This window comes from Cyphomyrmex costatus, unplaced genomic scaffold, assembly GCF_001594065.2.
Source record: "Cyphomyrmex costatus isolate MS0001 unplaced genomic scaffold, Ccosl1.0 scaffold61, whole genome shotgun sequence".
Taxonomy (NCBI): domain Eukaryota; kingdom Metazoa; phylum Arthropoda; class Insecta; order Hymenoptera; family Formicidae; genus Cyphomyrmex; species Cyphomyrmex costatus.
The window spans coordinates 128,044-141,333 of record NW_017280167.1 but is presented as its reverse complement, the minus strand read 5'-3'; positions in this window follow the sequence as shown (position 1 = coordinate 141,333).

Sequence of the window (13,290 nt, the reverse complement as noted above, 5' to 3'; positions counted from 1 at the left end):
TCTCTCTCTCTCTCTCTCTCTCTCTCTCTCTCTCTCTCTCTTTTTCTCTCCCTCTCTCTCTTCTATTTCTTTTTAGTAGGAGGAAATAGAGCAATGGCACACAAAATGAAACCATGCAAATTTCAATTTAGAATGTTATTACATCCTACAATAATTGATGCTTTCGGAGTTTTACTCGAATAACACATTACGATGATCAAAAGATTATATATTTATCTTCTACAAAATGGATTAAAATTTCCTTCTTTTCATTGTAACTGTTAACTTTTTGCATAAAGTAGCTGGTACGTTGGACGACTTTTGTTGCTAAAAACGGAAATATTAAAATTTCTCTATTACGTTTCCTAAGAAAACGTTTTTTAATGTCATTTTCAATACATTTAGTCTCACTTTTCTTAAAAACGTGATATGACAAAATAATTTCATTTACGTATTCATTCTCAACGATAAAAAGTCTACAAGAATTATTTTTCCAATTCGTGATTTAAAATCCGTTTCAAAAAGTGTAATTTCAGTTTCCAAGTAGAGTATATATCTGCGATGACTTTTTCTAGAGCACGTAATGCGTCCGGAAAGACGCGGTTTTTCTCCGAGATGAACGAGACGACGGTGAGCTCCTCCGAGTACGAATCCTTCGGCGTCGTCGTCGTCGTGATAATTAACGATGAACAGACGAGTAAACGTGTACGTGTAACTTTCGCGTCATCGACCAGTTACGGCATCCCCGTAAGCGAAACTAGCGAAAGAGGTGAACGTAACACGATTGTTCGGAGCCAGACGAGACGAACGTACACCCAGAAACAGCACAATCGTGTACGTACATTCATATACATACACGTACGTGAATTCACAAAACCCATCTAATCATGTGGATCGCGTAACAGCGGACGGCGGTTGTTAGACTCGTGCGATCGCTCGCACGAGTCTAAAATAACGGTGCACAATTCTCGCGTTGATGTGTAGGTATTATTTTATACTTGCTACATTTGTCTCGTGTTTCTTTTGTTCTCTCTCCAGAGAAGGAATTTTTTTACGATCAATGGCTTGTAATGCAAATTTTCGTCAAAATGTTCTAGAATAAATTTCTTCAATTCCTTATGGAATAGAATTTTGTTTTTAAGAAAAAAGACTCTTTACAAGTTAATATTAATTATAAGTTATAATTATATACAAGTTATATGTATAATTAATTCTGAGTAAATAAGCCATATGTGTGGCGAAAGTCATTACGTCAAATATCAGTTAATTGTACGCATATTAGGTTAATTTAATGTTCACAAAGTTTTTTCTTAAAAATAAAAATTTTAGTAAAAAAAATATACTTTATCATTTTAATTTATTTTCAGTCGTAGAATTATCCCTTCTCCGATTGTATCATGTATTTTGGCTCATCCTGTATAAAAAAATGTTTATAAAAAAAATTTCTTGTTAATAAAAGTAATTTGTTTGTAGCCTCGAATCAATTCCATTGATTCGATATTTGTCTCGAGTCTATGGAATTGAGCCTAATCAGAGCTTGGAGGATATATGTATATCAAAATGATATATATATGTATATCATTTTAATATACATATATACACCGTGATATGCATTGACATAATACATAACGATACATATATAGTTTTGTTATATATATCACACACACACAATGAATAAAATTTTATAAAACTAACAACTTAAATTAAATTTAAATAATGGCGATGTTGCGTATTATTGATATTTTATATGATTGTAAATTTCCATAGAAGTCTCGCTTCATTCATTATTCTGTACATTTATATTTCCATAATCTTTTTTTTATTAAATTTGCATTGCATGAAATTATATTGTAAATTATTTTGGTTCCAAATAAAATTGTTCCAAATAATGGCTAAAGTAGTTGAAAAAATTCTTTAAATAACAATACTTTCTTATCTACGTTAATTAGATAATTACTTAGTTTCCTATTTTTTTAATATTATGTATTATCTTATCAGTTATATATTGTTCTATTTTCTTGTGTATACTTTTTGTTTATAGAAAAAACCATCACCTACAAAAAGATTTAATAATTTTTCAAAAACGATACAAACTTTGGTAAAAATAGACTTACTTTTTGAGATATTATAAAAAATTGTATACATATATAAATATCTACAAGTGGACATTAATGATTCTTTCGAAGCTTGCTGAGAATTCATCCCATCATTTTTGTGTGACCGAATTCTACTTTGTGCTTGTTCCGCTGCGACCAAAGAGGGAGCGACCCTTTTGGCTTCGTGCGACCCCAAAGGGGAGGATTAATTCGTTTACGTATAGGAAAAGAGTTCACGGACTTTGTGGCGTAGGTGTGAGTGTGTGTGCGGGCGCGACTTACAGGATGTGGGGCGAGTTTCGCGATAAAAACGATACATCGAATTCTCTCCGTCCGCGGGATGTGCATCATTCTACGTCGGAATCTCTTGTTCGCTAAACGAACAAAGGATGCAGGACCCAACTATGGATATGGACATGTAAAAGAATACGATGACTGTCGAAGGTTATCATGCGAAGAAAACAAGGGTATTATATTAAACAGATAAAACCGCAGGAAACCTATTCTTGCGATTTATTCGCAGAATTATTCACTAACGCGAACAATTTCGGAGAAAGTGAAAATTGCTCTGCTTCCAATTCTGCGAGTAATGTAACGGTTATGGAAAGAGAACAGTTATGATGAATTTCGAATGTTTCTTTCAGTGCAAACTGTTAAATATTTTCTATTACACACACACACACACACACGCGCGCACACACGCACGCGCGCACACGCGCGCACACACACACACACACACACATATTTCAGCTCGGTTATCTTATAAGATAATTTATGAGAACTGCCTGAGATAAACGATATGGAGAAGTTTGGTAATTTGAATACCTGCAACAAAATAACCTACATAGCAAGAGGTTTGATACTGAACTAGTATAATGTAAATCAAAATATATAAGTTTCACGGACTGTTACAATTATATATGTATATGTTATGTTTTGCGTTAACATTGATAATAATTCGATCGGTGTCGAAATGTCTGTTTTTGTTTACAAAATTCAAATTTTAAATATTTTGTAGCCCTTCTAAATTATTTTAAATTTTATTCTTATTGAGCCATATATATATATATATCACTTTATATTAAAATATATAAGGTTCTAAGAATAAATTTAATAAAAAAGAATTAAATGTCCCCAATTAGGAGCGTTATTGACAAACTAGTATACACTCGTTGCACTTAAGATGAAATAGATACATATTTTTGGTGTTTGGCGAAAACAAGAAAGAACATTTTAATGCAGTCCAGTACAACGAGCAAAGTAATATGACATTAAAATAACGTTAAGCAATGTTAAATTATGATTAACAATCGGCCGATGAACCTCGAGGGATTAGCTTTTCTTTGCGTTATCTAATCGCGCGTTTATACAACTGATAACAGTGTCGTTATTTCATTTTGTGATTGGCGAGATTATATGATTGGCGCACGAAGGCCTGACGTATCAATGAGTAGAAAGATACGCTCGTTCGCACGGTGCAATTAACGTACGTAATCATTAGCGATGGCGTGATTATGATTAACAATAGAACAAAGCAGTCACCGATAGCTTTGCTCTTACTGATGATTGGAAAGTAATTGTCAGTTGCTAATCACAGTCGCTCACTGGCTAATGTAATTATAGCTTTACATTAATGATAATCAGTGCGGCCGTTTGACATGAATTTTTATCACGCGACAAATATAACGAAATATTGGAGGATATACATAATCACAGCATCATGCATTCATATCTTAGGTGTGAGTTAATAAGGATGCGCGACGTCAACGATGAACTGCGTTGGTGCGACCGATACGGTTGTAGATTAGATAAATCACCCACGAACATAGTCGTGCGTTTATTCCGCTGTTGGAATTGTCAGTATAGTTCACCACTCGTTATATATATATATATATACATTATCGAGTAAACATAAATAACGCGCAAGCGGATCCAGGTTTAGGGAGCGAAAGTCACTAGTCGTCACAAATCCGGATGTGTTTCGCTAAATGAATCTAGATCTAGAAATGAGTCATGTTTGTCGCGGGAAAGCTAGTTCACACTTCAGAAATAATTTGACTGCGGCGCGCTTTCTAACATTACGATAATAACGCGAAAATGCGAAAGTTGCGCAACGATCTTCGTTACGATCCTAACGCATCGCGGTAGAACGTGAGCGGAAGTCCGCCGAAGTGCGTGATCTCTTTGCTTCCGGAGTTGTTTAAACATGAAGACTCGTATAATTTCTTTCTAATTATATTACAATATACACATATATATGCGCTAATAACACTAGTCTGCGAATTGAAACCCCGGGCTCAATGCTTGAATCTAAAGTGATTAACGCAAAGTTGGTGCGATAAATCTGAAAATTAAATCCATTTATTGCGTATAAGGAATTTTATTAGGTCATTACGAAATTTCTACACGTTTAAAAAAAAATTGACAATACTATACCATTTTCGATAAAGCAAAATTTTAGCTTTAAGAATCTGTTTTTTTTTAAATTGCGTTACGATGATTTTTGACAGAGTTATGAATAATTAAAGTCAAAATGCTTCTTTTATTTAATCCGTGATAACTCAGTAATGAAAAATCTTAGGAACAATTAAAAAAATAATTTTATAGAGAAAGTTTTGTATTAGAAACTAGAAAGTCGGGAATTTTCACAAATTTTTTCTCAACACGTGACAAGCCCACAAAGTACCAAAAGAAATTCCATTTTATTCTGCTCGTAGTTTTTTATATATAAAAATGATTAAATTCACAGAAACTGAAAAAATATAACGGTCCCTTGAAAATAGAGATTTTCAACTTTAAATCTCTTTTTTAAAATTTAAATTTCGTTCATTTTTAATGAAAAGTTACGGCTGCTATTAAGTAGGAATATGAAAACCAAACATTTCATACTTAATGATCTAATATTTGTAGTATTATAAAGTCACAATAACCATATTATACGATTACATATAGAATATATAAATTTTATTAGAGATGTAAATCTCTAATATTTATTATTATAATATAATGATCATCTTTGAACATTCTATTTTTAATTTAAAATTAAAAATATAATAAAAACTATTTTACATTTATATATAACAAATATAAATATGTTGAAACTAAATAATAGAGGAGAGTTACTGATATACTATTATTTGCTCATTTTTCGTAGTCAATTTAAGAAGGAATTCTGACGGTAAGCTGATGCAGTGCGACCCTTCGCGGTTGAATAAACTTCGCGACTCTTCTTTATGTAATAACGGAGTATTGCAACAGTGAAAGTCACGCACTAAACGTAACAGGCTGTCGAACAGGTGCGGGTCCGTGCACGGTGTCTCTAAATGTATAAAGGAAAAAGAGTTACATGTGACGTATATACGCCCCTACTTTGTGTACGTCGAGGTGCAGTCCCCACGTAAAGAGGAAGGATAATTTTCCAGAGACCTACTTTCCGAAAGACCTGTTTTTGCACACGGTGCTGATAATAATAAAAGCGTAAATAGTAAAAGTACAAGCTAACATGCTTGTCATGTTTGTCAGACTGATCGAGAACGCAAATAGATGCACGAAATTGTACATCGGTGTGATTAATTATGGATGACCCGATTATCGATGCAGTCCTTTCGAGTCACGTAATCCAGTGACTTAGAAACACGATCGTGAAATCGTGAAATCAACTGTTGAAACCAAATGCTTAAACAACGATTTCCAACAGTTATCTTGACTAGTTACCGTGTCGGAGATAAACGCATTATTTACACGAAAGTATGCTGGCTGGCTCGTATTGTCATTAGAGAAGAGGAGACTCGTAATTCTGTTTTCGCAATATTATCGATCGGTTCAATCCTTTACACTTATAATGGTAAACCTCTCTCTAGCTCTTTCTTCAAGAGTCGAATGATTCAATACATGGCATTAACATTTTGTGATTCAATTCAATACATAATATTTCAAAATGACTAAAAGACGCCATTAAGAAACAAATTTACATCGTTAGAAACAAAAAACGCATACAAGAACAAAGAATGCATATAACAGTAAGTCCTACATCAAGAAAAAAAAAGATGAGTCTGAGTTACGCTTACAATGGATGGAAACATAATTACATCATAGATGTACATTCCAAGTCAAAAGTTTGGAAACACTTTTTAAAAATCAACATTTTTAGAATTACTTATTAAATATCCACAACAATTTATTTCTTTAATTTTATAATTCTTTAGATCTAATAACGTTATTGATCTGAATTATTGTAAAAAAATGGATATTTGAATAATCATAAAAATATCTATTATGCCGGACACGTAACATGTCATTTTTTAAACAATAATTCTTTAGATTCAACTATTGTTGGCTCTGAAGAATTATTGTTAACAACGTATCGTTATAAATATTTGAATAAATAATCACAAAAAACGTTAATTTTAAAAAGTTTCTAAACTTTTGATCTGGAGTGTTATGAGAAAGACACATAATTACATTATGTTCTCAAATTACATACAGTTGTCCACGAAGATTAAAAGAGAGAAACCCTCTGGACAGACATTGAACGTGATCCTCAATTAGATAAAGAGGTATTCAACGCTAAGCGTGCCGTAGACAATGAGAAGGGTACGAGATGGATCTTGAATAGTCTCGATGTATAAGACAGCCTGAGTGGTTTACGCGGAAAGCGTTCCGCGAAATTGAGACTTTGCGCTATATCGGCGATATACTCGCACATACACGGAACAGCAATTGACCGTTTTACGTGAAAATGGCCTCGGTGGGAGAGTCAGCGACGACGACGTATCCCGCGTTGTCATTCCCGGAAAATCCAGTCATCGTGTGACACTCGCAGGCACCTAATTACCCGCGTTGTACGTGCCGCGCGCGGCGGGTCTAACAAACCGTGGATTGTTCCGAACCGATAGGTCCGCCGGAAGTGGCTGTTCGAACACGGAAATTCGGGTCGCGTGCGAAAAGTCGTCGGCGCGTTCCGCGAATTCGAATGACGTCTTGCGGGTCTCGCCGTGTAAGTTTCCATCTATCGGGTCGCAAAGATCACCATTACTATGCTAGTTAAAGCGACATTTCCGCGTTTTAGCGATACAGTGATTCATTCGATGAATCGAATTGAATCAAGAATCTCTCTAAGAGGTTATACATAAATCACACACAGGGTGGGACAGTAAATTCTGTCCACTTAGAATACCTCCGTTATTTTTAGAAATATGAAATAATATATTTACTGAAGTATTGTGTAGCACACCAAGAAGGATATTGATGTATATCGAAACTTGGAAAATAAATATGTTTCTTACATACAAATTTTTTTTATCACAATTGTATATTAAAATTCAACCTAGCTTAACAAAATTGTGCCAATTAAAAATCGTATCAACAATTCGATCTTAGATTTAATTTGATTCAATATTTAATACATTAGAAGTAAAGCTGACGTGTAAATAAATACTACTATATTTATTACATTAGAAAACCTTAACATATCTCTTATTCATAGCCGACAACATGAATTTAGAAAAGTGACGTTATTCTTTTCCGCCCGTTGATATGTGCGTATCAATCGGAACGGTATATATCGCGATATCAAAAATAAACATTCCTATCGTGCTCGACGTCATTCATGTTCAGCGTACGAGCGGAGCTCGTATCGGAGAGACTCCGCCTGCATTCATCCGGCGCGGTTAGTTAACCACATGCGGGTAGAATAACTCTGTTCTCTGCTCTGTCCACGCAGCTTCTAGGTACTCCCCTCGCGCTCTCACGGCCTTCGTCATTCTCTTCAATCTCTCCCCCGCCCCCCTTCTCCTTCGACAATGACGTAGCGTCACTTGACGAAGGCAAACGTGCTCTTTCACGACTCCGCATCCCGTTCCGCGCGATTCACGCTGTCACAGAGGAGACTGAGATAGCTCCAAAGTCGTGTAAATTGGACGCGCGCGATCCTTCGGTGGGACGCTTTGTCTCCGACTTCGTTGTATTGTTTCGTCTCGTGCTACCTTCCGTGTACAATCATTCGCGTTTAGCGTAGGATGCGCGGTTTTAATTCATGCGACAACAAAGGAAGCTATCGAGTAAAATGAATCATCGTTTGGATGTTACATTAGCTAAAATTCTGCGGTCAAGATAAACATGTTGTGTTAGAATAGATAACGAAAAGTAATATAAATGAGTCATAGCCCGACGCATTCAGAGGAAGAGAATTATGATTTAACGACCAGTTCGATTCTATGAGACCAGCCTATCTTATCGTCGTTTCTTATGTACGCTTTAAGAGTTCGAGGTTTGTCAACTTTAAAAAAAAAACTACAGAAAAGCGCGTTATGTATATAACTGAAGATGTTAGACCAAATTAGAGGTCCCCTGATAAGGAAGCAATACACACTTACAACATCCTGTATTTTGTTCCGCGTTTCGTATAGGAGCCTTCATTAGCTTTAATTCACGTTTCGTGCCGGTCTTTCGCAGAACTCTTGATTTTTTTGTACCGGAAAAAATAGAAACACCTGCATGGCTGACTATTGTTACGAGTTGTGACAACTGATCTTATCCAAGCGACTATCACTCAATAACATCGGCGCGACATGTCTTTCGACATGTCTCTCGACAGTCTCGACTGGATCTTAATTTCTTATAGCGAATTTAGTCACACTTGCATTAGATTGGGACATATTAAAAGTTGCTATTTATATAAAATTGGCAAAGTTAAATGTGAAAGCATATAAATATTTGTAACGCTTAAATGCACAATAATAATATTGTCTTGTTATTTAACAGAATACACGTGTATTCTTTTACTTCGAAGTTGATAATATTTTATACTACATTTAGACACATCATGCTTTGTAACTGATAGGTTTCACAACAGCAATTTTGCTGACGCCTTACCTTCTGCTTGTACTGTTCTATCTCTAATACTTAAGATTTGTTTTTTTATTCCTGCACTAGGCTGTACTAAAGCTTTCTTTCTCGCTTTTATCGAATATTACACACAATATCTAACTTTAAGTTTTAAAAATCTACTCTCTTGTTTCACAGCTGCAGAAAACGGGCCTTCAATTCGGTATCCTTTATTGCTTTAAAAGGTAAATGTATACTAGTTAATGGACATGAGAGAGAGAACCAATTGTTGGACAAAGTGATAAAACATTTTTAATATAAAGCTTTTTATGTACGATTCTAAATTAATTTGTAATTAAATTTTTATAAACAATAAATTTATTTAAAGTTGTACATATCATTAAAAGCTTAATATTTGCAATTTTGTACCACTTGTCCAACGAATTGGGTCATATCTACTAACTGTCCACTAACTGGTACATTTACCTTAGCTTATCAGTATTAAACAATAGTAACGAAGTAATAATATAGTAACATTATTATTATTGTGTGAGACACCTCGTGTTGTATAATATGATTATATAAATGATTATTATTATTATTGAGGTACTTTATATAAATTAGTCTTTTTAATGCCAACTAATCCAACGTAGTGCAAGTGATCAGATTCACCATTAAATTTGACGGAGGAAAAACCGACACGCAGTGAACCAAAATTGATTCTATATTCGGCAAAAGATCGGAACGACGAATTCGCGACGGTCTCTCGTGAACGTTTGAGGAAGGATTTTTTAGCTCCAGCTACTGTGTATGTAGAACCGCGACGAACTAAAAATAGAAGTGATTTCTGGTGCGAGATCCGAAATAGCTCGCGCGACGAGAGACCAAACAATCTGTTTTCTTTTGCAATGTGTTGTCCGTACGGCGCGGAAGGTGGGCAAAATTTGTATCGTGACGTTTCAGAGCCGAGCAGACCTGTGAATAACCAAGGTAACGGATCCTCGAGAAGCAGGGAGAGGGAAACCGGTCGGAGCGTTCGACCGAATTTTTACTCCGGCTCGGCGTAAGTGAGCTTCTTGTGACGGAATAATCACGCATACCGCGGAGCCAAGGACTCCGCTCGTGGCAGGCACAGTCGTGTACCGCGTGCAAAGCCGCTCATTCATGGAGTGTCGATGGTAGTTTAACCCGTGGTATCTGGTAACGGCTAGAGAGGCTCGAATTCCAGAAAACATAAAGGCGCACTAACAAAGACCGATGCACGTAGCAAATGTGTATGAGGAATGTGATTTGTCCTCGAAGATATCTTCTTTTCTTTAGTATGCCATATCAGGTCTGTATTTTGTGGTGATCGCTTTCGAGAGTTATTTCGTGGCTATATACGTGACACAGGACTCTGAGAAGTTATGGTACGCACTGAGAGAAAAATGTTTGGTACTTGTTACTATAGGTACTTATATGTTGCTATAGCTAAGATTATTATTGCTAAATATATATAAATATAAATATTAGTAATAATATTTATATAGATCTATCAATATTTTATGATATTTAGTTGTACATACAGTTATTATTGCTAACATTGTAGCTGTAATAATTATAGTTACAACTAAAAAAATTCTTTCCTCAGCGTACAGTTTAGGCTAAGTTCGGATTCTTAATCGAGTACTTCCCGTATATCATTATGCTTTTTTATCATTTGGTGAACAAAAATAAAATGACACTTGAAGAGCATTCAAAATCTGAATGTATCTCTGAGAGGAAAATAGTTGCAATTATCATAATTTAAATACAATTAATCATTATTTTTTGTGCCAGTTATATATTTTTGATAGAATTATAAATATATAATCATTATTGCTAACATTATAGTAATAATAACTATATAAAAATGGAGCTCACGACAATAATCATATTACTATGCGATTATGGTCAGAAATACCAAACATTTTTTCTCACTCGGTCCAGTGTAACAATAAAAAATTTTTGTCCATCAGTCACGTAATGACTTGACTACCTGAGACTACAAAGGTTTTTCAGATTTATAGCAAAATTCTGACAAATATACACAGGGTGTCTGGCAAGTTTCGACAAGACGAATTAAACTGAATAGAATGTCCTCTACCATTTTACAAGTTTTGCAACAGCAAACGAGATATTAATTTTTAAACTTGTCGAGCAGGTAAAATCAAAACATAAGACAACTTTAAGATTTCTCTCTTTCTGAGTTCTTTACAAAATATCTTAAAAAAGTGTCTTCAAGAACTCTTAAAGATATTTTAAATTGAAGATGACCAAATAAGAAGTCGAAACGTTTATTATATTATTGCTTTGTTTGATTAGACCAATTATAATTTCATAAAATCAATCTTTTCCTGAATTAATGATTTATTTGAAAAGCCATTATTCAATTTATATCTGAAAACTGTTTTATGTGTCAATTTTAGACATTTTGCTTATTGAGTACTTAAAAAAAAAAATTACTAACATTGCAAAATAGAAGAGAACTTTTCGACTTGAGTTTAGTCCACTCCATCTAAATACCAGCTTTACCAAAAGTTCTAAAGTTACCGGATATCTTGTAACACACACATATTGTAGAAAAAATATTTCCCATTGTTAATATTCTCGAAAATATATAGTTTCTCATTGTCTTCTCTACCGCCAAAGAGATTTGGAAAAGCGAAATACACATGTTCGAGGCATTTTCTCGCGTCTTTCAAATTCCAGATGACGTCCGTATGTCACAGACTCGTTTGTCGATCGCCGCCGCGCCGGTGAAAACTACAATCAGTGAATGTTTAGCTGCAATGTAACCGCACTCCAGGCTGTTTACAACAACAGTGGTTAAATTAAAATTTTCTCCCAAATGCTGACGCGCCAATTTTGAGCGGCGCGTACGTGACCGTTACGCTTTCCTCGTCACGTTCTAACGCGGTCGAGCAGACAAAAACTGGGCCGCGCCAGCTGGATGAAGCTCTATTACATGCTCCGGCAAACGGAGCAATCGAACTGTCACGGGACTTGGAGTTGGAGTATAGCGCTTCCTCACCATCATTTGCGATCTCGCGCGGATCTCGAGTATACATATATGTATGTATGTTTAATCAGATCGGATTCATCGCATCCGTCTCTTATCTACGAGCTATAACAACGATCTACGATCGCCGATAGAGCGAGCTATGTCTTGCGTAATGCGACCATGTTTTTACTTCATTAAACTTTACAGCTGAAGATGTTTCTTGCACTGTACATCTCGTCTCTTCGCTTTCAACATAGAGAAGAATAGAAAAAAGATGAAACGCGCAAAAGTTTAGCTGTAGCAATGACAAATATTTTCTCGCGTACATTGTAGTCGTGTCTACGATAAATGTTTTCGACATTTGACAAGACAAATAAGGCATTCATAGTCGATTCTTATGCTTAAGACTCAATCTTAAGTCTCGAGATTTCACGTACGCGAATCAGAGACCGGTATATTTACAGTTCGTCCTTATTTTAAGGTCATCTTAAGTAATGTCTTAAGATGCTTATGCGGCTCCATAATTGGTTTATAACATATGCAATTAAGAGACGATCTTATATATAAAAAATCGATTATTAATACTGGTCACAGTGACGTATTAACATCTTAAGATATTCTCGGATAGCACACAATATTTATAGAACATATATATTTATAAAATATTTGTAAGATTTATTTATGATATTTTGTAAACCTTTTGGTGGTCTTAGATTGCATGGATCATAGATATTTAATATAAAAATTATGAAATATTTATCTTATATTGTTACAGTTAATACTACGAAAATATTTAACAAGACATTATAATCTAAGTAAAAAATGTTTATTAAAAATATTTGTCTATATTAATCATAATCATATAAAACATTTGGTCTATTTTTTAATGATTAATTTCGAATAAAGCTTATATAAAATATTTATATATTTCAAAAAATTAATAATAATAAATATTTATGAATATTTATTATAAATATTCTGTGCTATCTGCTTACTTAAGAGGGTCTTCGAAAACTCGATTAAAGATTGACTATTATAAAGACGAAGGCTCGCACAAAGATGATACGATCTCATGCTATAATATCACTGCGCGTTAAATATAATGTTTCAGGAGATACGATATAGTGTGTTTGATTCTTATTAGAAAAAAGACTCGTATCTCTTGATAAACGATATCTATAACTAGATCGAATGCCTGGTCGTACGTGTTGATCGCTGCGTGGATCTTCCCAGGGATCTCCAGCGGGTTCTGCCCACTTCTGGTCAATTACGGCGGTACGCAGGAGAGACGTAGATCCATTCGCGTGGCGGATCGGCGCTCGCGCTGCACGGGTTTTTGTTTTTTTGGTGCCACCGATGTTGCGCGGC